The sequence below is a fragment of the Passer domesticus genome, chromosome 10 (genome assembly GCF_036417665.1).
Source record: "Passer domesticus isolate bPasDom1 chromosome 10, bPasDom1.hap1, whole genome shotgun sequence".
Taxonomy (NCBI): Eukaryota; Metazoa; Chordata; class Aves; order Passeriformes; family Passeridae; genus Passer; species Passer domesticus.
Window position 1 is genome coordinate 6,043,189 of NC_087483.1, and position 21,956 is coordinate 6,065,144.

Genomic DNA, 21,956 nt, shown 5'->3' on the forward strand with positions numbered 1-21,956 from the left:
GTTTTGCTGTTTGTGTGGCTCATATGCAAATGGAAAGATATTTCTGTATTTCTTTTTAATGCTGAAGATGTCAGACTCCAGCGTGTCTGACAAGAAGATTCAGGTGCTTGATATTAACTGTACTTGCACGGTAAACTAAAAACTAGGTTTGATAGTTGTGTCTGAAGTTCCTGGAATGTCTTATTCTGGCTTTAAATTATATGCTTCACTGCTGTTCTCTGCAAAAGCTGCACGATTAAATATCAGATGCTTTGGAGCAGGCGCAGAAGATCAAGAGGAAAGCCTTAAACCATTAACTTTTGAGGATAACTTCTTTCCCCGGGGCAAAAAAGGAGGCCTGCTGTGGATCAGCTGATGTTGATGGAGCAAATGTGTAGTGAGGCTTTCCAGTTTTCAGGGAGTATGCCGGCCTTCTCCCACCGTTTGCTTTGGGGGATTAGTTGAAAGCAGCAGGCAATAATGCTGATACAAGAGTTCGTGCTGCTGTGTATACATCTCACTGTTTTTATTTCTATTTAAATTGGCAAATGAGTCCTGCTCCCTGAGAGGGGGCACTCAGCAGTGCAGCTGATAGGACATTGGATTTGCTTTTTCTCAACTCGGGCACTTGGGAAAAGGAAACACTTTGGAAGCTGGGTTGGTGTGTTTGTGTTCTGCATTGTACTGAGCAGTAACAATGGCAGTTGTGGTTTCCGGGAGGTGACACGGGTGCTCAAGCTAAGTGTCTTCACGGGACTTAATTTCTAATTAGGAGAAGTGCTTCTTTTCCAGCACTTGAAGTAGCCATGGTCTTAGCCTTAACTTTGTCACCTGAAGGAATAGATTTGTGTCTTTTATCATGCTGTAAAAACAAAGGAGGGAATATGAGGTATGTCATTAATTGCTAATATTTAAAGGATGAACTTATAACTGCAGTATGTTTGTAAGTGAAATTAAAAAATCCCACCTTCTTTTTGGCTAATGAAAGAGGCTTGGAGTAGTGCCAGGCAGTTGAACAACTCCCCAGACTTCAGGAATACTCTGTTCTACTGCGTCACCACTGGGATTGGTTTTGTCCTTACCAATGAGCAAGGTGAATGGTAGTGTTGATATTTTTAGCAGACTTTGAAGAAAAGGTAATGTAAGCTCCAAAAAAATCTCAGAACTCAGTTGCATCTCAACTGTGTGACCTTTTGCTGACAGTGCATTTCAAATATCCCTTTCTGCAATTGTTAGTTTTTATGTGAGGGGTTTTCTGTGTGACCTTCGTACACACAGCTTTCCATCAATTGTGGAACAAATCCAAAATGATTGCCTAGTAATCTACAGTGGATAAAGTTTTCTGTTCTGAGACAGCAAGTGGTATATTCAATAGTTTTGCTAATCCTAATGTCTGTGGGAGTAAGAGATTTGCCTTCTGTTATATTAGTTTTTGTCCTTGACTGCCTTTAAGCACTGTTTGTACTTTGAGTCACCTGCACTGAGGGAGAACTGTGGCTCAGCTTCTCTTTTGTGTTCCTGCTTGTCCTCACACCATGAAACAGAGCAAAGAAAGTGCCAGGTGTGGACAAGTTGGGATGCTGCTGATTTTTGACGTTTTGACTTTTGTGATTTCTGTACCAATGGAGACTGAAAAGGAGGAGGGTGATTTTAACCTGGTGTCTGTAAGGAGAGACTTTTCAACCACATCCAAGTAGTTATTGATCAGAAGTTGTTTGCAGTTCATTTGTTCTTCTCATGTAATTGTACTAAGGTTATAAATGCAGCATAAATCTTGTGATCCATGTTAGAAATAAGGTAATGTCTCACTTAGATATATTTTGGCTACCAGGAATTTCTAAGAAAGTTTGTTTTAAATTTTAGTCCCAAAGTGGAAGCAGTGAGGATGTCAGGTTTCCTTGGTGGTGGTGAGTCCATTGTGGGCAGCTGCCAATTCCAAAGCCCTCTGGAAGTATTTAATCATTTTTTTCTTAAGTGGGTAGAAGCAGATGTGTTACTTAATCAGTATGTGCACATTCAGCCTCATTAATGCAATTTTAGGATCCTGACTAATCTATTTGGAGCCTGCATAGTGGTACAGATGACAGGGTGTTAAGATAGTGGTGCATTTCTAAACCAGAGAATGACTTGTTCTTTCACTTTTCTTTCTTACCGCTTAAATAGGCTTCAGTTAACCACTTCAGGAAGCCAGAGCTAAAACCACAGGGTTGATCTGTGTGAAAGATGTAATTTCAGTGTTTCCTTTGTAGCTTTACTAGTTTACATAGCTGGGTAATGAATGTAAACCCAATGATGAGACAGTTAGTTACTTTGTTTGGTAATTTTCCCTTTTATCCCAAGGAAAGATATGGGCAAGCAAAGGGACTCTGGGGAGCACTGGCATTGAATCTATAGCTTTGAGTGTATTGCTTTGTGTTTGTCTGTGAGAAGCTTAAATTTTCAATTTTTTTTTTCATTGTTTTAAAGGGATTGAGGAACTGTTTACAGCTTAGACCAAATCAATGCTCAACATGATTTAACTCAAAACCTCGACTTGGTAGTGCTTACATTTTTTACTAAACTAAAACCACAGATGTTGTTCCTTTTAGTAAATTTCTTATTAAATCTACCACTGTCTCTATAATTTACAGCTGTCTTCTCCAGTACCATAACCAGGGGGGGGAATGACACAGCCAGTCACTGTTGCAGGGTTTTGTAGCACAGTACTCGGTTATACAGATACAGTGGGTTCGAATGTGAGAGATCCTTATCTTTGTTTGAGCTTCTCATGCTCAGGACAGCAGCCAGGACGCCTGTCTTTTTGGTATCACAGCAACTGTGCTCTCCAGAGGAAATATGCTAAAAGCATGGCACTGGAATGCCCAGACAGCAATCATTTAAATGGATCCTATTTAACCTGGCAAGTGCTGGTGTGTCTGAGTTAACTCCTTGTGTGCCAGGAGCTGTTTGCATCACTTGAGCAACATCCCAACTCAGGTGCCTGGCATGTGAATTTGGAGATGGCCAGTGAGTGGACAAATGAGGAATTTTGTGCCTGGTAAGAATCATCTTGGACTTGAAAGCTTTAGTATTGAAGAGATGTTACTTCTCCTATTTTTCTTTTTTTCCCCCCCTAAATTCTCCCCCAGTATCTGTAAAACCCTTTGTTATAGCATCTCTAACAGCATTAAGCTGTGCTGGAGATATTTAGGTTGGATTTTAGGAAAAGGTTCTTCCCCAGAGGGTGCTGGGCACTGCCCAGGCTCCTCAGGGAAAGGGCACAGCCTCAGGCTGCCAGAGCTCCAGGAGAGTTTGGACAGTGCTCTCAGGGATGCCCAGGGTGGGATTGTTGGGGTGTCTGTGCAGGGTGGGGGTTGGAGCCCATGATCCTTGTGGATCAGGATTATTCCAGGCCAGGAGATTCTGTGATTCTGGAAGGTGACCTTGCTGTGCAAGATCAGACGGTGTTTGGACAGCTGCTGTTTTTCATCCAGCAGTGAATTTCCTCAAAGATACAGCAGCCAAACTCAGGGAAACGCTCCATAACTAGGGAGGTGAGGAAGGAGATTGAAATGTCTAAAGGCTGTGAATGGATTGATAAACATGAAGTTGAAATACGTGTCCAGGTCTAGGAAACAATCTTAAGTAGGCTTGCCTAGAAATTTAGGGAGGGTAGTTTTAGAGCTATGTAAATGCATTGTAGAAAGGATCTAGGAGTGTTCTCAAAGCAGAAAAATGATTGTGGCTTTGCAGTTTAAATCTGCTGTTTTGAACTAGGTTAGCAGGTGCAAATTGATGGAATAGTCCTTTTCCCACCTGCTTTCTATACTGTTACAGCCAGAATTACTCATTCAGTGAAATTCCTTGAGGTGGCTTGAACGTCTGTAGTAATTTTTATGTCTCCAAGGCAAAAGTCAGATCATCCCTCAGCCTTCCTGTGGCAGCCAAGAAATCAATAAAGCCAATTTATGGCAGTAGGAACCAATGGCACTTCCTGTCATAGACTCGGCCTAAGAAATTACCTGTGTTGCTTTTGAAAAGTTGATCTGATGCAGGGTGCAAAGGATCTCTTGGAAACTTATTTCATCCATTTGGGAATGCTGAAATAGTAAGAAGGAGTAATTACCCTGCCACTGGATTCTTAGGTTTGAATATTGATGTCTTTTCTTTTGTAAATTTTACATAATGGTCTGAGTTGAGTTGTTCCCGATGTGGAAAGAGGAAACATTAATTAATATTTGGCCATAGTAAACTGTTACAGCTATAGTACAGCTCATGGAGAGGCCTGGTAGCTGTTTATATTTGGGTGAGGTGGTGTGACATGACAAATTTGGCTTGTTAAGAAATAATCAAAAGTCAGAGATAGGCACTTACTATCACGGAAGTGATGTACAGCTTAATATCTGCTGCTGTGGGAGGCAGGTTATGGAGCAGGTATGGAGAGAGAGAAAGATGGGCTGTAAATCTCTGATTTGGATCACTGTTGAGCACTAAAACTAGAATGATAGCTTGGAAAGTCTTTACAGATGTGAGTATTTGATTGTGAGGATTCTGATAATAAAAATCACTTTGTCATGAATTGCACCATCTCCGTTTCTGGCCAGGTGTTATTGGTTGTGCTGCCAAGGGTACAATTGTCAACTATCAAAGCTAATAAATAATGACAATGAAGGAAAATAATGTACCATTGCTGTCATGAACATAAAATCAATGATATAGCAGAGTTTAAAGTGCTTTTGTAGTAAAGCTTTGTTCATATTTTCAATACATGCTAAGGAGTTAATAGGATTATTTTCTTTCTACTGAGAATAAAGCTGAGTAATAGCTTTCCTTCCTAAAATTAGTTTTGAATTGCTGTTCAGGCTTGGGGTTGAAAGATCTCAGAGTCCCTGGGCCAGCCTCTGAGCCCCTGCACAGGGTGGTGACATGAGTGATGGATGATGAGACTTTAAGAATTGACAATTGTGCTGGTACGTTCTGAATACAGCAGAAATCTACGGCTGCTGCCTGAGTGCAGGTGGGACCTTGCTGGAGTGGTTTATCATTTTTCTATGGCAGTTCTGCTACTTGAATGGCAGTCTGTAGTTCCACCCTTGGAGCTGAGTAAATGAAAGCAGGGAGGAGCAGAAACAAGCTGAGGAAAACGATTCCTGTACCCCGAGGCAACTCATCCATTTAGTCCCGTTTCATTATTTTTCTCATGCAAAATAAGAGTCTAATTTTAACCTGCATTAATTAAACTTCAAAAATGCCTCACCGCTACGAGGTTGTGGCATTTAATAGCATGTGGATGTACAAGAGCACATGAGTTTATGGGTGGAAGGATCTGGCTATGGACTTAGTTGGAAATGAAATTTAGGTGGGGCACAGCTGGGCTGAGCACCCGGGTGTGTGACCCCTGAGCTGCAGGGAGGGATGTGTGTCGGTATCAGTACCTGCCTTGGTGGCTGCTTAATATCTGATAAAAGTGGTATTTGAGCTGAGGTCAGGAGCCCTAGGTGGCTTCCAGAAAGACATCACTTCTCTGGGAATATTTTGATTACTGGAACATCTTGCTTCCCGCTTAATAGGATACAGTCAGAGGGTTGCTGGTTTGATTTGTGATGCTAATTGGCCTGCTAGTTGATGTGAACTGAGTGTACTAATTGCTCACTTGCTAATCTTCTCCAAATTATCTGACAAAAGCTTTTAGGATGCAGTATCACATGTGTTTTAAAACTGGTCTGTGGACAAATGTAAACAACTGGGGGCTCTTGTTTTGCTTTAAATGCCGAATTCAAGTGCTGGTCCATTTTAGTCACTAATGTTAAAGGAGAAATTCAGTGGCTTTCATGTAGTCTCATTGTTGTTCTTTGTGGGATTTAAACAACAGCTGAAAAAATATTCCAGAACATGCCTCCCCTCCCCTTTGAGCTGGAAAATTGCCATCATCTATATGGTAATAGTTTTTGTGTGTTATCTGTATGGTGAAGGCAGAGTATGTCTGTCTGTGCAGCTTTAGGTAATGGAAAACACGGTGTGCCTTTTGAATTGGTGCTGGTGATGTCAGTGCAGCAGAAGCTGCAGTGGGAAAACATAAGGCAAATAAAATGGAGATATTCATGCAGTGTTGGGATAATGAAGGTGTTTTGGCTGTGATTCTAGTAGAGGATATGTGCTTTGATTATTTTACTGTGCAAACCAATGAAGTTTGATGTAAACCAGAGAGATTTTGTATTTCCAGGTTGATAGGGAAAATCCTGATTAGCATACATTATGGAATGCAGTAGTCTAAAGAGGTGACTTTTTTCTTTAAAAAAAGAGCTGTTTCAGGAGGGAGCTGATTCTTCAGATTGAGAATTGTCCAGGCTGCTCTCTGTGTGAATGGGGAGGATTGCTTTGCTTCTGTAACATATTGGATTAAAGTGGGTGTTTGACAAAATGAACATTAATCTATCTCAAACTTAATATTGCAAGGTGATTTAGACACTTTAATCATATCAAATTTTCTAATTTGAGCCTGACTGGCTTGCTCTCACAGCAAGCACTGAAATGAGATTACAGACAGCTGAAAGAAATTAGTCAATTTGGAAGCAAAAAGCATTTAAATACAGGTGTTTGGCTGTGATTTGAATATAGCCTGTCAACAGCAAGAGGCAAAATACTTCAGTGACCTAAAAAGTGCAAATATGTCCCTTTAGGGATTACTTGTTGTTAGGTAATGACATGTTATTAAAATTAAAGCTCACATTTATATCCCTTGATTTGCTAACTAGGCCAATAGCTTTTTAAAAACTTGGTTGATAAATGGGGAAAATGAAATTTGTCAGAATTTGTAGGGATGCAGGTAGCTACTGCTGGTGTTTTGGATGATTATTTTTTAAATTAATATGTAAATAAGGTGGTGTACTCAGGCTGAACCAGCTGCCTGCTAGAAGCTTGAATACAAATACCATCATCTTGGAAGAAAACAGCACTGGAGTGTTTTAGAAGTTGTCTGGTATTCCTGAATTTCAGTGAAAGGTGCTGTCAGAGGAACTTGTGTTACCATGCAACACGGAGACATTTCTCCTCCTTGTCTGACATTCTGCAGCTGGTTTTGTGTAGTTCTCATACTGCTTCTCTTCTCAGCAGGTGGAAATACTGCCTGCTAGGTAAGTGGTGGTGCTTGATAAAAGCTGGTGAGTGATGCCACATTAGGGAAATGAAATATGGATAAATTACAGTTACAAATAGGATTAGATCTTTTTCAAACAAGATCATTGAGGCTATAAGTAAAAAAAAAAAAATCCAAACCAACAACTTGCTACAAACGGATGAACACAGTTGTGTAAATCTGTGTTCTTTCTGAGTATGAACTGTGTCTATTATTTCAGCATCTGTCTCTTGTTTGTCTCTGTGAACTTGATGCCATCAATAAAAAAGCTTTTCCTAGCTAGATATGTCAGCAGAGACAGGACATTTATTGTCCTCAGGATAATATGTTCCCTGGATAGGGATTAAGGTACAGGTATCACTGGGAATAGAGTGTGGAGAACACCACAGAGTGCCAGAGAAACCCTCTCCTACCCTGTGACTCTTTGGGTTGGTTTCTGTTACAATCACTCCTGGGTCCTTAGGTTGTGTGATGGGTCTCCAGGATCATCTCTGGATTGAGGAGAATTGTTACCTGTGGGTGTAACAGGCACTTCTTACACATTTAGGAGTTAAAAACTAAAATCAAGAACAAGTGCAGTGGGCTTGAACTTGAAGATACCTGATTGAAATTCATATAAAAGTCTAGAAAAGCAGCAGTGATGGCAACAGGATTATGAGCTGTCCTCCAGATTGTGTATTGCCAAATTGTTGTTGTATTACCATCCTATATGGACTCAAATAAAAAACCAAAGAATTAGACAAGTCTAATTTTAGTCCAGTTTTTAAAGCAGAATGTAAAACCTGAGTCTTAGGACGTAGTACAGTGAGCATCTTGAAAGTGTTGCCTCTGTAGTGGTGACAGTGGCTCATCTGTTGGCATCCACGGTGGGTTTGTGTTTTGAATGCTGTGGCCAAGCTACTGCAGGAGCAATTCCACATTGAGCAGAGAGAACTCAAAGCCCAGTGTGGTTGCTGCTGGCCCTGGAGCTTGAATCAATTGCTAAAAATTTACATGCAGATGTGTCTGTCTGCAACCCAAAGCACCTGAGTGAAAGCCAATGGACTTGGAAAGCCCAGGAGCTGTGTATGGGTCCTTGGGAATGTGGACAACTGGAAGCTCTGCTGCTGCTGATGGATGTGATATGGAAAACCATCATGGGGAGAGAGCATGAGATTTGTTTTCTAGCTGTAATGGCTTCTAAGTAATTCCTATGGAGCTGTAAAAATGGATTTTCATGGTCCAGATAGCTGTATATGTCTGAGGTATGGGATAGTGAGTGGTTTCCTCTCTTGCAAGGAGCATTTTTTGCTCAGAGTTTGCCTCCAAGCAGGACAAACAGGCCATTGAACTAGGTGATGGCTGGAATGCAGCATCTTGAGTGTGCATTGCTTTTTACTCCCCTAAACTTCTTGCAGGCTGTTGGCTGTTGGAAGCCAAAAGAAGCCAAATTCTTGTAATAGTCAAGGACAAGCAGCTGTGCTGGGAGACTTTGGGATAGGAACTAAAATGACAGAATTTGAGAGAATTTTGAAGGCTTCTGGATTATTACTTTCATGTGCTTGAATGTCGTGAAGGGATTTGCTGGATCCAGTTCTGCTTCTGGTCCTTGTGAGTGCCAACTTTTAGACTAATTCCTATATTTAGACATTTATATGTGCTATGTAATAATGAGCAGCTGATCATTATTTTAACTTTTAAACAATATTTTAAAAATCTTTTTAACTGCTTGGCACTTGTTTAATTTGCAGCTTAAATCCACTTGTCAGCAAATGTATGAATTTGCGATTAACTTTTACCTGTTTAAAATAAAACCCAGTGTATTAATTCCTTTGAAAGAACAGTAAATCAATTACTTGTATGTATGTTGCATTGAAGTGGGAGGTGATGGGGAGAAGGAATAGATAAGGGCTAATGACAAATTGTGGTACAAGGTGGAAATAACTGAGACTGAAAATCAGATCTGTTTTCTGTAACGTGTTTTCATTCAGGGCTGACTTGCATAAAGGCAAAAAACTGTTTTAGCTTCTGCTCTTTGTTTACTCTTGAGGAGGTGGAAGCTTTATGTTGAGAAAAGGACACAGAATTTGTTGTCTTCTTATAACATGTGGCTGATTGCTGATCTTATGGAAATGATGTATTGAGCAGATGAGACCTGATTAATAATAAATAAAGATGCTGAGAGTGATTGGGGGGGGGTGGAATTAAGCTTTTATTTTAATTCTTTTTAAACCCCCACAGAGTAAAGCCTCTTTAAGCTAGTCAGGTAAGCATAGTCTGGAACCTGAGGATTATATTACTCTGCTCCTTTGTGCCTTAGAGTTACTACAGCCTCCATTCAACTTGAATTCAAAATGAGGTGATGTGTGCTTGATTCCCAGGTTGGATTTAGCTGAAAATAATACTAGAAATGTGCAAGACTTGTGGTAAAGCTGAGCAGCAGAATATAAACCTGCTAAAAACAGATGCAGATCTTTACAGCCCTCTGAGAGCGTGGTTGAAGAGTGGGTGAGCCTGTGATGTTGAATTTGCTGGTGGAGGGCTCTTGGCTCTGTTTGGTGAATTGCTGTCTTACACCAAATGTGCTTTTCCTCAAGGAGCAGAAGCAGGGGAGGATGCTGCAAAGAAACTCTTGCTTACTGAACACCTCAGTGGGCTGTGAAATAACGTCAGGCCCTAACGAACTTGAACCTGTTTCTCTGGGAGAGAAGGTCCTTCCAACCCAAACCACATTGGGGAAAGGGAATCTAGTCTTGATTCCAAACATTTGATTAACCTTGACTGTGCAAAGTTCCTTTTTGGAGGACGGTCAGGTTGTCTGTCAGACCTGTGAGTGAAAGAGACAGTTTGTTACAATCTCAGCACCCCTGTAGTGGAGAACAAAGGATTTCTCTAACTTGGCAAATCTGTATCCTAGGTTTGACTGAAATCCAGGAGCGTGTTCCTGAAGTCAAGTAGTTGTCCTATGCTAATGCTGCTCGGTGTTGGCTGCTTTGTATGGTGTAATCTAAATAATTTTGTAATTAATGCGTTACTGTGGTAATCCCTTAATGGTGAGATAATTGCAGCACTTAGAGGAGCAACTGTTGGCCAAAACACACAATTAAGTTTTGGATTGAGCAGCTTGAATTTTGTGAAAAATGGTTATTTATCCTCAAGTTCATGAGTGCTTGAGTCCAAAGTACGTTTGACTCAGTCAATCCCTCTTCACTGTCTGCACTGCAAACTCAGAGGGCTCTGTAGCTTGATTCCCTCTGTCAGTGACTCTGGGAAGCCACGGAGTGCTGTAGAAATGAGAATTCTGCCAATATAAACTTTCCATGGAAACATTTATCAGGAAATTTAATTGAATGAGAAAATAAGCTAACGGGCCAGCATAGATCAGCCTCCTCATGTTGCCCTAATGCTTCCTTTTCCCTGGCTAACCTGATACTGAGGTGTTTGAGTACTCTGATAATGGATGAGTGCAGATAGAGCCCAGTCACCCTGCTCAGAGCATACATCTTCAGCTTCTCAGAAATGTCATCTTGTGAAAAACACAGGCTTTATGTCTTCAGCTTTTTAGTGCATGTTAAATTTGCATCACAAGTTACAAAGCTTTAGTGAAAGATTTGCAGCATTGCTGAACAATCACCCGTATAATTGTCACCTTTTATTTTTAAAATATGATACCAGGAGTTAGGAACTTGAAGCATTAAGTGCCTGTGAGCAGAATGCACAGTTCACAGGATTTCAGGGTACATCAGTGAGTTTTCTTTGCTGTTGTACTTGCAGTAAAGCTAGGAATGTTGGAAGTTTCATTTACCTTGTTTTCTAAATACTCAGGGTTCAGAACATGTGTTGAGATTTCTTTTTTAATTGTAGAAGTTTTCAGTGGAAATAAATGTTCTAACTTACTGTAATATGTCTGCTACAAACACAGTGCTGCATTTCTGTGCAGTTTCTTTCCATCTACTTGTTCTGGCTGTAGCTTTCCGAAAACCTGTGGTTCTCATATTGATACTCTCAAATTCTAAAATCTAAACTTGCGGAAAAATGTTGCAATGATGGAAGAGCTGCAAAATTTGAGCAGTGTTGTGAAATCCAAGGCAATCTGATTTCTAATGTGTTACTCTTGAATATTCAGAGTATGCAAACAGGAGGAAGTTTTCTCTTACAAAGTTTGTGTCCTTTGGAGAGTGAGAGATCTGAGACAAATCTGTTGATATAATGTTATTGAATTTCTACTAGACAGCTATTAGTTAAGCTGTGTCACTTTTTTTGGGAGGACCACTGTGGTTTAAAAACAGATTTCAAGTTGTTGATTTGAATTTTCTACTTTGCATTGCTATTTTTTGCCTGGAGATGGAAGAATGACTTGGAGGTGTGAGTAAAACACCACATCTAGTGCTTTGGCAGTGGCAGGGAGGTCTCACTGCAGAGGTGGCTTTGTCAGTCAGTGTGAATCTGTACTGATGAGTATTGTTAGACACCTCAGCGTTCAATAAGGAATGCTCATCTCTGTTAAATTTAAGCACCTTCCAGATGACTTGGATCTTAGTTTCTAGGTGAGGTTTAATGAAGACACATTCTGACTTACTGCTAGGAGTGTTGGCCTTTTAAAAATGCGTGCTGCTAGCAGCTTCTGCTAATTTTAGATTGTGTGTTCTTGAAACGCTACTAGTAGCTACATACTTAATAACACTGAAAATAAAGGGACTTTTCACTCCCCGGAAGATGTGTAAGAAGCCATGGTGGTATGCAGCAGTTTTGTGTTGAATTCATCGTGGTTGAAGCTTAGGAGTTCTCAGCTGACTTGCCCTCAGGTTTCTGTTCAATTTCAAGTAATCGCCCAGGCTGTGCAAACTTCAGGCACTGTAGCTGTGCCAGCATGTGTATTAAATGCAAGTCCTAATCCTGTGGGACAAGGGTCAGCATGTTGGAAATGACCTTTGTGTTGCATCCAGATGAAAATGTAGCTGGGATTAATCTAACAAGTGCATTTCTCCTGGAAGTTGAACCACTTCACTGAAAGCTTATTTCAGTTTGCAATAATTCACTGTTTGCCTAAGAGAATTAGAACTTTCATTTGTCATGAACCAAGTGAAGAATTATATAGCAGGTTGCTACTGGTTTATGTCTGAAAATAATTTTGAATAATTCCTGCTTGGGCTCTGGCACTGTTGGTGTGAAACCTGGCTGAGAACAACCGTTGCCTGTGTTACTGCAGTTGCAGAACCTCCCAGCTTTGTTGGAGTGTTTACCAACACCTGGTGATAATCCCTATTGTCTTACACTGAGAGGAATAAAAGTTTTGGAAAGGACATCCTTTTCCTAATGGCAGGAGCTGAGGTGGCAATGTTTGTCCTGGTTTAAATGTGGTCTGGGTGAGCAGAGGGCTGGGTGCTCCTCAGGGCCTGTGATAATTTTCATTATTTGCCCTATAATTAAAGGTAGCTTTTTCCTCAAGTTACCTAGAAAGAAACACTATTTGGAACTGGTTTTATTCCTCTCTCTCTAGGACAACACAGGATTATCACCAGGTGTTTGTAAATAGACAGTGTGTATTGAACACTTAAATCTGATCAAGTGCTTGATCCTGTAATCGCGTGCAGTGATTATCTTTACAAACAAATCAGCAGAATACTATTTTATTTCCTAGAAATACATAGCAAGCAAGTAGGGCTGATGCTTTGTTTGTCAGCAGGAAGTGTTTTCTGGTGGAAATGTTTCATTTGGCACTGGAAGTGTGGCTCGTTTTGGTTTGTTTGTGGGCTTAGCAGATGGACAGGGCCGAGCATTGAGCAGTAAGAGTTGTTTCTTTTCTGGCTGAGCTGTAACACTGCAGAAGTCCCCAGTCTCTGTCGTTTCAGACCATAACTGAGTTGGACATCTTCAGTTTGTTCAGAAAGCAGAGCTGTGATCTGTGTGCTGATCAGGGGCAGCAATTGATTTTCCTTGGCTGCTGGCTGCTACTCAGAGCTAATTTTTATTTCACTGGGTTTTGTGGATCTGCAGAATTCCTTCACTCTTGAGTCATGTCTCAGATTGATTGGGACTGAGGCACTTGGAGAAGGTTTTGAGCAGAACAGTGGTACTTTTTAGGACTTGGTCAGATGCTTACTTGGCTGTAGCTGTTGCAAGATGATAACTGCAATAATAAATATTGCAAAGAAATTGGATCTTATTGCATTCTCTGAGCAGTTATGAGAAGGACTTAATTAGAATTCTGGGAAAGAGATGAAGATCAGTCTATTGTGGCAGAACTGGGAGAAAAGCATTTTGACTTTGGCCTAGTAACTGTGCAGTGAAAAGAATTTATATTGATTTTGAGCAACTGAAGTGAAATATAAAAAGTCACAATACCAGGGGAGTCTGGTACTATTGTAATGAATTGGGGCTTGGCTGGGTTTATTTGTTTGTTTTGTTTGTGTTTTTTTTTTCAGAAATGACAAAATCAGGATAATAATTATTAAACCTTTGCTTAGGAGCAGTGAAATTGCTGTGGAAGGATCTCAGATGCTTCTTTTTAAACAGTGATAAATACAGTATAAGAACCCAGCCAAGGGGCTGATACTCAACTCTGAATTAGTGTTTTCAACTTATGCTTATAACTGAAAAAAGAGTACCACGTGAATGTTAAAAGGTCAGTACAAATTTGATTGCTTGCTTTAAGACTCAGCTTTAAGAGCTTTTTACCTTTTGCTTCGTTAGAAATACTGAGTTAGTGACGTTAAAGACATTTGCTTGAAAAATAACTTTGCTTATTGGTTTACAGATCAGCTGTTTGATTTTTGATCTGAAATTCAGGCAGTAGCTGAAGTGAAAACAAGTGAAGGGACCCCAGCTTGCTGCCCATGTGATGGAACAGGGAGAATCCCAGGCAGGAAGGAAAAAGGAGTGTAAGTGTTAAATAACTGAGTGCCACTGCCTTGATGATTACCCTCTCCTTCTTGGAAGAACCTTCTAATGAGGATCCTTGTAAGATGCCTCCTTTGTGCTAACAGCTCATGATGGAGATGGGCTGTGGTTCTCCACAAGATCTTTAAGAGGTTTCAGGCTTTTATGAGTGTTTATTTGCATGGGAGGGCAGATGATAAGGAGGGAGCTGAAAAGGGAGGTGGGCGGCTGTCCAGGCTAATAAACACACTCAGAGAAGTAATTAGGGTTTGTATGGAAGGGGAAAAGTGAGGAGCATCTGCAGCCACTGGCTCAGGAGTTTATTAGTGTGAGAGATGAATTATTGAAGGCAGATGTTCCCAGAGCGTTCTCCAGCTCTATGCTAATGGAAAAGGTGATGATGAGTGTGAGTTGGTAGATGGCTGAGGAGGAAATGTAAAAAACATCTTAAACTACCAGGAATTGCTGCTTTTTACAGTAGATTCCAGTGAGAGGCGACTTCAGTTCAACTTCAGCTTACCTTAAATCAGACTACATGCTTGAATTCAGGCTTTCCTTGAATTCTTGTCCCTTTCACATATTTTTTTTTTAATTGGCAAATTTGTCATTCCAAAATAAAGATGCCATGAAATGAATCCCATATCTTCTTCAAAAATGAACTCTCTTAGAGGAGAATCCCCCATGTTAGTATAAGGTAAGGATTATGGAGTGTGGACTGTGAGTTGGCTGTGCCAAATGTAATATGGATTAATTAAATAATTTCAAAATCATTTTTATGGCAGATTCCTGAATTTTGAATTTCAGTAGGCCTTGCAAATAGTTTAATTTACTATGTTTCATAACAATCTAGATCTGTCTCACTGACTTGTTCTCCTATTGAAAAAAATAAAATGACATCAACTACTTTTTCAATCTCTCTTTGTTCATGTTGGGGGTGAATTTCTTTGACAAGCTGCTTTGAGTGAGACATGCTCTGGCAGACAACTTCAAAAATAGAGCTCTGCTAGCACCTAGGTTTTAGCATAACAATGGCTGACGATGAAAACTGTTGAAATATTGATGTGAAGTGTAAGCCAGGATGGTGAGAAAAGGATCTATAGTATGTATAGATACAAACCAAAAAGTAGGCAAAATGTAAAGCAAAATCATAGCATTTTGGAATAACACACAAAGAAATATCTGTCTGCCACTCCTGTTAAGTAGGATGTCAGAAACCTTTAAAAGGTCAGATTGGAGCTGTATAATAAAAAGATAAATAACACAGAATGGATTGTGCTGACCATTTGCCCAAGACTTGCTGCTGTAGGGGCTCGTTTTTGCCCACGCAGTTGATTTAGGTCACTCTGAAAGCCTGCAGTATTTTGAGGATAAGCTGCTCAGTTCATGAGTGTGCATTCTATGGTTTGCCTCACATCTAAGGCATCTGTGGGAAGTGCTGGTTGGACATGGTGGCTACAAATGCACTTGGAAAGCAGATCTCCAAACAAACCTGTGGTTTAGTTCTGCCTGACCTCTGGGGCTAAAGCAGCCAAATGCAGCTGCCTGTTCTCTGGAACTCTGTGTAGAGTAGCAGGAGCTCAGCTGATGTGTAGAAGCAAGATAATTTAAGACTTGAAATAGCTGGTGCAGAATTCTTCCCTGTGAGGGTGCTGAGGCCCTGGCACAGGGGGCCCAGAGCAGCTGTGGCTGCCCCTGGATCCCTGGAAGTGTCCAAGGCCAGGCTGGATGGAGTTGGAGAAGCCTGGGACAGTGGAAGGTGTCCCTGCCATGGCAGGGGAATGGAACAAGGTGAACTTTAATGTCCCTTCCAGCCCAAACCATTCCATGATAAATTGTTTGTCATGTCTTGTGTATGGAAAACAGAAAAGCAAACTTTGCTGTGAGCAGGGGTGTGTGTGCAAGAGCTGAAGTTGTTGCTCAAGGATTAGCCCTGCAGGTGTTTTCCTGTAGCTAAAACCAAGCCTCTGCTGCATCAACAAAAGGCAGCAAACAGCCAAAGCAGTGAATAAACAGTGCTGTGTAATGGCTGAATTGCATTTATCAGATGATAATAACCAGAAAGCCTTTTAAAGAACGCTGAGGAGTTAATGCCGTTGGGTTGGCTGATGCTGTAATGTTCTGATCATCAGCTATAAAATAATTCCAGCAAGGAGGAATCAGCTTCCTTAACTGATAACTCATAAATAATGCTGGAGGAAATCACTACCTCCTCCTTGGGAAGGTTTGCTGAAGTAACAGATATAACTGAAAAAAGTGTCTAGAGTGTTTAGTCCTAGATAATTATCTATAATTGTAAAACTGTATAAAATCTTCTGTGGTTGATCATGGTTGCTTTAAAGACATTAAGCAACACTCTCATGATGTAATACTTGCTAAAGGGTTCAAAATTAACCAAATGGTGATAATTGAAGAGTAAAGTGAAAAGACAGCAATTTGAACATGTTTTCTGCTAGAAATAAGTAGTAGCTCTGAGTCAATAAATCTCCTTACATGGCTCTTATACTACAGAAACTAAAAACCAGACTTGAACCTCTAACAGCTGGATAAGTAGAAACTGAATAGAGGAACAAGACTGAAGAACTGATTGAACTCTCTTTCCTCTGTAAGTTGGTGTATTAAGTTTAACCGAATTACAAATGTAAAGCTATTATGGATGTTTTGTACAAAGGATGGAGGGTAGTGAGAGTGTTTGTTGGCTTGTATATTTTTACAAAATACTGTAAAAGGAGATTACAATCAGAGTTTATTGAATAAGATTGGTTCTATTGAAAAGAATCTGTGGGGCATTTGTAATCTGAGGAGTGAATAGAGAGGAGGCAAAGTTCTGTGGGATCCTTTTATTAATTTTTCTGACTTAAACACCTAGGTATCTTATAGCCTATGTGCTATTGTAAATAACTGAGGTACAATTTTACTTTCTTGCTGCATATTATGAAACCTAGTTAAGGTACAATACATACACTTTATTTGAGCTGAAATATGCATCAGCACCATTCTGACAATAGAGGGAGAAAGGAATAAAAAAGGGAGCTACACAAGGGATTTTTGTAGGAAATAAGAGCATGTGGTTTCTGCTTCAGGTTGTATTGTGCCTCTCCAATGTGTTGCAGTTTGTGTTTCTGATCCCCTCTGTTCTGCTTTAAGCCACCCAAGGTGTGCATTGGTTAAACCCAGAAAGATGGAAGGTGCAGTGATTGAGTTCTCTCTGTCAAGGAAGGTACAGGTGGTGCAGGTGGAGAAACTTGTGAATCATGACAAGATTCAGCTTGATCTGCATTTTACAGGTGGCCCAGTTAGTGGTGAATGTAAATGAAATGTCCCTGCTGCAGTTAGTGCAGACTGGCTGAGCCATAGCAAGCCTCAGTGATCCTGACTTCATGTCCCTCCTTTAGTTTGCTGTTCACAAAACTGCAAGTCCCAAGCTTGGCTTGCCCTTCAGTGCTTTGGAAATTTGAGGCTTTCCAAATATCAGTAGCTGTTTCCAGTAAGAAAGAGGCTGTAATTACTTGAACAAAACTTGACTGACATATGAACAAGATGTATCTGCTGAGGGCTTACTGCCAGCGTGGATTTGTACTTAAGCGGATGTAATTGCATGGACTTTGTACTGGATTGTTTGACAGATTAAATTTCTATGATAGTGTGAGATAACAGGAGGTCACAGTCCAAGAATAAGGTTCTGAAGTGTATGTATTCACAGCTGGGGTGCTAATCTGATTAATTGAAAGCTGATTCAATTCATAATAAATTCATGTTGTTGGATCCAAGAGTGTCAGTGCCAATTGTCAATGCCAGTTATGTGCGAGGTCTGTGCATTGAGAATCGTCTTTTGCACTTGTGCTGGGAAAATCTGAGCAGGGTCTCCACTTGGTAGCATCTAAAGCCTGAAGTAACCACAGCTGGCACGCAAGGTTATGCTAAAAAAAGGTTTGTTTGGGTTTTTTTACCCTGGTTATCAGGCTAAGAACTACATTGATATCGGGCAGCCTTTCACTGTGAGATACAGAGTGCAATATAAATCTGTCTGGCTGTGGCATTAAGGAAATAGGAGGTCTTAGCTGTGGTCAGTGGTGCTGGGTATCAGCACACGGGCTGTGATAGCAGCTGGTGTTCTATTTTTAGAACCCCTGAGGAGCAGTGATCCCAAAGTGTTGATTTGCTGCCTCTTAGGTCCATGCCTGGCAGAGCTGGGCCTGGGCACTGGGCACAGCCTCTTCCTGCAGTGCCAGCACTGTGCTGGAAATGGGGGCACCTGGGAGCTCTGCCTCTTATGTAAGAGGAGGGAACGATTGCCTGGGATGATGCAAAAGGAGCTGGTAGCTCTGGGTGGCTGGAGTTGGCACCTCAGAGAGCTCTGTCTTCCCTGACCGAAGCCTTGGTGATGTGTTTGAATCAGCACAGGTGCATCTAGGCAGTGCACACCTGATTTCTGCAACTTGCTTCTTTGGAAAGGATGTTATTTGCTGCAAAGGAACTGGAAGAGGATGGCATTTCGAATATAGGTATGATGTTTTTCAGCTTTCAGTCCAGTTTCTGTTCTGGAATAATGGCTTTGAGCAGGTTTCCTATTTAGAAACAGGCATCTTCTGACTGATTTTTAAGTAATTCACTAATGAAGCATTGCTTGGAACACAAACAAGTTGATCTTGCCAGAATTACTCAGGCAGGTACCTTGCAGCTGGATTTGATGAAAATTCAGTTCTCTCTGTAGGTATTAAGCTCGTGCCATGTGACTGGGAGATGTGTTTGCTTGGAGAGAAATTTAATTTAAGAAACCCTGTTAAGTGGATTGTGGGGTAGATGCAGTAATTCAATAAGCTGAAGTGATTCATATGAATTCCTGATAATTTTCAAGAGGCTGTTTTTGCATCGCAGGTAATTTTGTATTTGTACTTAAGGTTTTTGCTTGTGCAAGTGGTAACCTGGAGATGTGGCTGATACCAGAGGCTTTCTGAAAATCAGAAAGATGTAACTATTGCTTTAGGTTGGGCAGAAAGCAGTAGGGTTCTGTGAAGTCTTCTGAAAGCCTGGATAAACAAACAGTGTTACAGTTAGAGTGAGGCTCTGCAATGAAAACCCTGGAGGAGCAGACTAATTTTCTATTACAAACATCTGAAGAAAGGTAATGATCTGTACAAGCAGAATGTTTGGAAACAGTTAATTTAATTAATTAATGTGTCCTCTTTGCTCGTCTGAAAAAAGCTTTTAGAAAGGACTGCAGACATCTGCAGTGCTTTTTAATATTTGATGGGCTTCTACAATTCTCCTTACAGAAAATTCATGACCTGCTCTATTTCTGTGAGGCTGCTTCAGTGAAAGCATGATGGAGATAAGTCAGATGGATTCCTTATCTTCCTGTTGAGAGACCCTGTTCAGATCTGCTGCAGACTTACGTAGTGTTTTCTTCTTGTGTTTGTGAGCTCTCCACCAGCAGGTAGTTTTTAGGGATCTGAAACTGAATTATTTGCCCAGGAAGCTGCTTCAGCTGGTGTCTGGAATGAGTGCTTTGGTCAGGCAGAGCTTCACTGCCTGCTGCTGTTTGTGTTCTTATTGCAAAGAAGATATTGTGGAGGTTTAGCAAAAACCCGAGCAGCACCTCAGCATGACTTGTGTGTAGAGAAAATGCAGTGCAAGTAGATGAAACAGCATGAATGCTGAATGTAACAGGCTTCAAAACATGATGCTCTAAGGTTGGGAAAGTCATGGAAACCTGAGCTCCTGTTAGTCTGTGGGGCCTTAATCCTCCTCAGTGATGTGCTTCCCTTGGCTTTCCTTACTCTCTGGCAAAGGAAACCTCACTGACATTTGTTTTTTCCTCCTCATGTTGGTAACTTCCACAGAAGCCCCCTGAAGGCATTTTTGTGATAAGGTGTGGTTAAAGGAAAAGATGCCCTGTTTCTGAAATGTTTGAAAAGAACTGCTTATTCATAGATTTTTTTTTTTCTGAGTGAGAAAAATAAGAAGTTTACACAGTAAAACCCCCACTTCTCAAAGCTGTTTACATTTTTTCAAACCCTTCTTAGAGGTATTATGTGTTTACTATAACCACAAGATGGAATCAGGTTTTAGTTGTGGGAAATGTGAAGTTTTGGCATTTCACATGACTGTGATAGTCACAATTTTAGACTACCCAGAATCTTGCTAGCCTTAATTCTGCAGGTGATAAAGTCAGTTTTCCAGTGCTTGACCATTGTCTGTTCTGGAGAAGATGAAAAATTGTTTGTTTCTCATTAGGCCAAGGTTTGGAAATGTCAGTTGAGTGTTACTGGAGTGGTTCAGGCAAAGGCATTTATGGAATCATTGCAGAATCCTTCACTGGTTTGGCATGGGAAGGGGCCTTTGAAGGTCATCCAGTGCCACCTCTGCCATGGGCAGGGACACCTCCCACCAGCCCAGGGTGCTCCAAGCCCCATCCAGCCTGGCCTGGGACACTGCCAGGGGCGGCTACAGCTGCTCTGGGCACCCTGTGCCAGCCCTGCCCACCCTCCCAGGGAACAATTCCTTCCCAATATCCCATCCATCCCTGTGTGGAAGCCATTCCCTGTGTCCTGCCCCTCCATCCCTTGTCCCCAGTCCCTCTCCAGCTCTCCTGGAGCCCTTTAGGCCCTGGAAGGGGCTCTGAGGTCTCCCTGGAGCCTTCTCCTCTCCAGGCTTAAGACACCCATTCTAAAAGAAGTCCTTGAAATGTAAATGTATGGATTCATGGCACAGCTGTAATGGTAGCAGGTTTTTCCCCTGGTAGAGCCAAAATGAACTCATGGAGTGTATCACAATCTGGGAAATGTATTTTTTTTAGGGGGTGGGAGTTTGGGAGGGTTTAGCAGGTTAAATAAAAATAATGAAATAATTGTTTATAGCAGAGTCCCAGTATTTGCACTGAAGAGTTCAAGTGCCTGATGTTACTTGTGTGCTGTAAGCAACTCAGAGTTACTTTAATATCCTTGTATTTTGTCTTCAGGTAGTTAGAAAAATAGCAAAATGAAACTTTTGGCTGGCAGAACTCAGAGTGCTGTGGTTTCACTGTTCCTGAACATGGAATCATTAAGGTTGGAAAAGGCCTCCAGGATCATCAAGTGTAGCCTTTGGCCAGTCACCACCTTGTCAAGCAGACCAGAACACTGAGTGCCCCATCCTGAGACAATCCTGCAGTGATGTTAATCTGAGCTTCTTTTCAGAAACATTTTCTATGGAGAACATCTGAAAATATAGTGGCAACAGTTAAGAGCCACTTAATGTCTGCAGATGTATTTGAATGTTAAATTAGGGGCTAATAATGAAAATGTGATGTGACAGAAAGTTTGTCATTAATGATGAATAAACTTCATATGTATAACACAAAAATTGATGCCTGTGCTTTTAAGGATCTTAACCTCAGGTTTTTTCCTTTAGGGAGTATCCACATTAAGAAATGACTTTTTTGGGGAGTTCAGATGTATTGTAAGCCTCAGGCATATTATTGTTATCCCAGGAGCAGCAGGTACAAGTAAATGCAAGGGTGGTGATAATGAGCAGTGCTCCTTGTCTGCTGAAGGAGCTAATGATACACAGGATTCATGACTTTGCTTCAAGCAGTCTCTTTGGGAAGACAAAGATATGGAAACCTTAACCCCCAATATAGTAGCAGCAACAGCAGCAAAAAACCTGCTACATAAACCCCACCCCCAAACTGTTCCATTTTCTGCTTTTGGAATTAAGCACTAATTAACTTCTGCCCAATGTGAAATCATCTGAGCTTGGTGCCTGTCAAAAGAACATGTTAATTGTATAATGTTAATAAAACACAAAAAAATTGGGCTCTGGGTAAATATAAATACATGCTGGTGGTATTTACTGTATTTGGAACTGTAACTAATATGATCCAGTGTCAGCTTTTATAAAAGATGAGAAATGAGGCTCTGTAGGATTTTCCTGATGCTCATCAGCCTCTTGTCCATTGAACTCTTGGCAGCATCAGTGCCTGCTTGGATCTTGCATCCTGGAGATCCTGGTGGTGACCAAGTTCAAC

General features: G+C 41.0%; 1 protein-coding gene and 1 long non-coding RNA gene across 6 annotated transcripts in view; both read left to right on the forward strand.

Moving 5' to 3' along the window:
- Positions 1 to 21,956, forward strand: part of AGAP1 (ArfGAP with GTPase domain, ankyrin repeat and PH domain 1) — a 307,984-nt gene that overhangs the window by 5,232 nt on the left and 280,796 nt on the right. The gene's annotated exons all lie outside the window — the stretch shown is intronic.
- On the forward strand, positions 8,689 to 21,292 carry LOC135308497 (uncharacterized). The gene is made up of 5 exons (XR_010368914.1): positions 8,689 to 13,697; positions 13,830 to 13,953; positions 16,460 to 16,553; positions 18,353 to 18,453; positions 20,910 to 21,292. It is a non-coding gene; the product is annotated as an uncharacterized LOC135308497 (long non-coding RNA).